The following is a 5,241-nucleotide window of genomic DNA, read 5'->3' as shown; positions in this document are numbered from 1 at the left end:
TTCTCCAGTGCCTTACTCCCGAGGCTCCCTCAGAAAATCCCAGCTCTGCCTTTTTTTTGCTTGCTTTTTTGCACTAGGGAAAAACAAGAGGGGCTTTTCTGTTGCGAAGACCTCAGAGAGGCCACCGCGGGCTCCCCACCTGAAGCACGTCCACGCCTTAGCCAGGCTGCAGGAATCTCCAGGAATTGCCCGCCAATGGCACGATCCCTACTTTTGGCCCAGCTCCTGATGAGCCAATAGCCTTCCCCCAGACATCCTTCGGGTCCCAGCCAATCCGCTCCTCTGCCGCCAAGCGCCAGGCAACCAACCCGCGGCATCCCCCTGCGCGTTCATTCAGCCAGGGCCAGGGGGAGGGGGCGCGGCGGGCGGAAGCGGCTGGCGCATGCGCCATGTGGTGCCGCGCCGTTGCCGTTGCCGTCAGTTCCGCTCCTCTCCCGGACGGAGCAGGAGGCGGGTCCGCGCGCTGTGAGTGCCCCTGGCTCGCCCGGGGGGGAGGGGCGCGGCGGGACCGGTGGAGCGCGGCCGTTGGCGTGGGGAGGTGGCGCTGGGGGTCCCACTCCCCTGCCGTGGGCACTGGGGGCTTCGCCCTTAGCCGCACACTGAGTAGCGGGGGTCTGTGGGAGCCCACCCAGCCAGCGCCAGGTGCAGGGACGCGCGCCTGTCTTGACTTCCCTCCCAAGCCCATCTGGGCACGGGGAAGGGGCGAGGGCCACCCTGGATGGATGTGGGAGGGCCTGTGTGGAAAGACCCTTGGCCATACCTTGCTGGCTTTCCCTTTCCGCTGCCTGGGCGCAGACCGTTGCGTGTGCCTCCTGGATCGCGTCGAGGAAGAGCTAGATGCAGTTGTCCTTGCATCCACTGACTGGGGGGGGGCAGCTAAAGAGGAAACAGGAGTGGTGTGCAGTGGGGATGCAGCTGTCACAGGTTTAAAATGAATACAACGAGTAGGACACGCTGGACAGGGTATCCAAGGAGCCAGTGGACACCCCTATGAAACTGCCCAGAGATTGGAGCAGACTAGGGGGCAGGAAAGTGACCCTGCAGCCCCTGGAGGTTGTCCTGGCCAGAGCCTGCTTCCTGGTTCAGCTTATTTGCTGTATAAGGTTCACCTGGGCTTGATGCTTGTGGAGCAATGGCTCCCCCTTGTTGTTGGAGGGGACTGTGGGGTAAGTGTCGGTTTGGTTTCAGGAGGCACTAAAAAGCAAACAGGGATGGGAGTGAGGTCACTTGTTCAAAATGAGTGCCCTGAGGGGCTAATATGAAGTAGAGCACACCAGACAGTTGGTGTCCTTTGGCGCTAGGGTCCAAGGAGCCAGTGGACCTAGCCCAGTGAAGCTGCCTGCAGATGCAAACAGATGAGGGACAGAGAAGTGGCCCTGCAATCCCTGGCCAGAGCCTCCTTCCTGATCAGATAGATTGCAAGTTTGGCTAGGGCCAGGAGGAGTTTGAGCAGGGAGTCCTGGGGCCTGGTGGGCCACAGCTGAGAAATGTGTAAACGAAAAGGTGTAGGGAGGTGGGACTGCATGATGCAGGACACTGGGCAAGGCGGGCCTGCGATCTGACTGGGTAAATGTCATCTTTATCATCTTGCATCAAGAGCTGCTGGCACAAGTCATGGCTCCATCATTGGGCAGTGGGAATCTTCTCTGCTCTTCCCTTTCCAAGTGGTCTAAGGGTGAACCTGTAAGGCCTTAAGTCCTGTTTGTGGGTCTTTGCTATTAGTTTGGGAGATGCTCTGTACCTTGTGGGATTGGAGGCTTTGACCAAATTAAGACAAGACCAAACAAAATGTACAGTTCTGCAAAAATAACTAGCTTAAGTGTGCTTGTGTTCTTTACTTCTTCCCGCCTGGAAATGTTTAACAGGGTATCTCTAGGCCATCTCTAAGGTCCCTGCTACATGTTGTATGTATTATGCAATTAATGGGTGAATCGCACAATAAATTTAGACTGACCGCACATGCAAAGCAATACCAGCCACCAGTGCAAAATAATTACCACATAATTAACTAATGCATTGCACAGTAAATTTTTACCAACCACAGATGCAAAGTAATTATCACAATAAACATGACTACCTAGCTATAAAAGAGATCTATGAGGCTCTTTAGCCTGGAAAAGTACAGGCTCAGGGGTGATCTGGTGGCCACATATACGTTTATCAGGGGTGACCATCAATATCTGGGGGAACGTTTGCTCACCAAAGTGCCCCAAAGGATGACTAGGTCAAATGGTTATAAACTACTGCGAGATAGTTTCAGCCTGGACATAAGGAAGAACTTCCAAGCCTCCAAGGTCTGGAACAGCCTGCCATCAAAGGTGGTTCAAGTACCTACATTGAATGTCTTCAGGAGCAAAGTGGATGCTTATCTTGCTGGGATCCTATGATTACAGTTGACTTCCTGCCCTTTGGGCAGGGGGCTGGACTCAATAATCTTGCAAGGTCCCTTCCAGCCCTAATGTCTATGAAATCTATGAAAAAGAGCAAACCAGCTATAAAGTTGGTGCTTGAAAATGTGCAGCAACTCCATATCTGGTTTTTATCCAGCTTTAATTTGAATGTGTAGCAGGGCCCTAAGGTGCCACCCTGCCCCCACTGTCAGCTGTGGAGCATTCCACTGTGGGAGAAGTTGAAATGCTGGAGTAGAGAGGAAGTGGTAATAAGCTGCCTTGCCCTTGTGTAAAAGATGGACCCGCTTCCACTCGGTCCAGATTGCCCTCTACCCTGAAATGGGGGCTCCTGGTTTGGGTCTCCACTACAGTGCATCTTGTGGGACCATTTACAGCTGCGTACATGCTGCTGTTCTGATTTGGTGCCTTTTTATGTTTGCTGAGAACAGGTGTGAATGGTTTCTGCAAAGTGCCCAAACCAGCTGGAGGTGGGGGGCCTGTTTCTCAAGTGAGGCATCCTGTGTTAGTTAACTCTAGATGCAGATATACTGTGATAGGTGATGGTATTGTGCTGTTTTGTAACAGCTAGTAGAAGCTGACTACAGGTAACATCTCTAATACATGTTCAACAGGGAGCCAACATCTTTCTCAAAACTCAGTGAGGGACCCTAAACTTCTAAAATTCAGAAAGTAGTTTCTCAAAATGCCACTCTCATGATAAAACAAAGCTGGCTATTTTCCTGTGCCTTATGGTTGCAGCATCAGGATCTGGATTGTTCTGCTTAATGTTAGAAGTCGGGTACTGTTGGTGTTAAGGATCTGTCATTCGTTAGTGGAAGTCTCTTTTTTGCTCTTCTCTCTCCAAACATTCTAAAGATAAACCTGTACGGCCTTTGACTCCTGTTGTGGGTCTTTGATATTCATTCAGGAGACAAGGGCTTTTGCCAAATTTAAGATGAGATGGAACAAAACACACTGTTCTGCAAAAATAACTACCTCGAGTGTTTCTCTTTCCACTTCTTCCCAGCTATAAATGCTTAGTAGGATGCATCTCTAGTTCAGTGATTCTCAGCTAGGGTGCCATGGCACCCTCAATTCCCTTGAGGATGCGTTCAAGGGTGCTACACACTGTTGGCATTATTAGTTGTGCAAGCATAATTCCCAAGATAAACCCAGTGATTTCAAATAGGAATCCATAATTTCAAAAACATTCTGGCCTGTTGTGGCTTTTCTGAATTCTTTGCAACAGAAGAATTGCTTTATTATTTTGTTGTGGTCGAACAACTAGTGACAATGAAGAGCGCTGGCATTTTCTGAGGCATACCTTGAATCTACAAAGGTTGGAAACTACTGCCCTAGTCTAAGGTGTTAATTTTTTTTTTGTCTAAACTTACTTTATGATTATTAAGATGTATTGTTTGGAAACTTTGCAATAGTTTAATAAAATAACAAAGCTGAAACTTAGATTGTTATGTTTTAGAGAAACACTTGTGCTGAAATGTGCTCTCATGCACTAACGGTGATTGCTCTGCATATACCTGATTGCCTTCATTCCTTTTTTGTTTGGCTTTGATACTGATACGCTTGTATGTGTCAGTCCTATGTGCATCTGAATAGCAGCTAGCACAACAGGGTGCAAGTAGTAGGTGCTACTAAAATACGAATATTAAATAATATTAATGTAAAATAAATTGTTTTCTGAAATTATTACAGTTTTCTTAGAAGTTTTAAAGATTAACTATATGAATTAACAATATACTTGATTTTTCTTTGGAAATAAAGTTGAGGCATTTTAGTAGCCACAGAATTTTGTATTTTAGAACTATTTGAAGCATTGTGGATTACTGAACTGGGATCTATTTCCCAGTTGTCACCAACTCCTGGCGTGGCTATTGTTTCCTACATTGTATCATTCTCTGTGTGAATTCTTCTGGCCTTATTGTATTTAGTTCTTTACAACATTGCATTGCTTGCACCAGTGTGTCACAGACCCCCCTGCAGTTTATTTAGTTTAACTTTCCCACTAGTTAGCCAGAGACTGCTACAGAATAAGCAAAAAGTAGAAGCAGTTCATTGGCACTCTAATAGTGGTGGTTTAACTTGTAGTGCTGTGAGGATAAAGCCATAGCATATGGAAGCAGCTGCTTTATCCCCACATCATTACAAGTTAAGCATTAGATGTTCTCAGCAGATGAGAAAATGTACAGATTTAAAGTACCTGTTAGCTTTTAGCCAGCCCCCCAAGTACTAAAAAATTTGGGGTATTAGAGTAGTTAAACAGACAAACTGCATAAGAAGGTATGTACTGTATTAGTATTTCCACTATTAAATTCCTTTTTCAGGTTTGATATCTGTACCATTTTCATTTCAAATTGTATTGGAATAAACTTGGTGAGGGTGCGTTCAGTTGGGTTAGCTTTTCTTCTTACCACCATTTTACTGTCTGATCAACAGTGATTACAGTATATTATATGATAAATAATAAGATTAGCTGTGCAAAGGGAGATGACAATACTGATTGTGATTCCTTTTCAAACTCTGTGGGTTCAAATATAACAGACTAATTGATTCCTCCTGCTCTTTTAATCTTCTTTGCTGTGTTTCTCTCGTGTTTATAAAGTTGTAATGTGAGAATATGAAATATGTTTGGGCAGCACCATTCTTTTGCAGAGGATGTGCTTTGTATTGTTTGTGTGTATGTCGCTCTTGAAGTTCACTGGAAAATCAACTTTACATTTAGTGTTTTGCCTTTTACACTACTATCTTATAGTTTCATAGTTTCATAGTAGCTAGAGTCGGAAGGGACCTAGGTAGATCATCTAGTCCGACCCCCTGCCTGAGCAGGAAAGAG

General features: G+C 46.3%; 1 protein-coding gene across 2 annotated transcripts in view; it reads left to right on the top strand.

The window, feature by feature from the left end:
• The first annotated feature begins 384 nt into the window (after window positions 1–384).
• Window positions 385–5,241, top strand: part of TRAPPC9 (trafficking protein particle complex 9) — an 800,742-nt gene continuing 795,885 nt past the window's right edge. For both annotated transcript variants that reach the window (XM_019553127.1, XM_019553118.1), the window contains exon 1: window positions 385–465. The gene's annotated coding sequence lies outside the window, so the exon portion shown is untranslated. The remainder of the gene's footprint in view (window positions 466–5,241) is intronic.

This window comes from Crocodylus porosus, unplaced genomic scaffold (genome assembly GCF_001723895.1).
Source record: "Crocodylus porosus isolate Cpor-Errol unplaced genomic scaffold, CroPor_comp1, whole genome shotgun sequence".
Taxonomy (NCBI): Eukaryota; Metazoa; Chordata; order Crocodylia; family Crocodylidae; genus Crocodylus; species Crocodylus porosus.
Note: the sequence above shows the minus strand (reverse complement) of the source record. Positions and strands in the feature narration are given on the sequence as shown.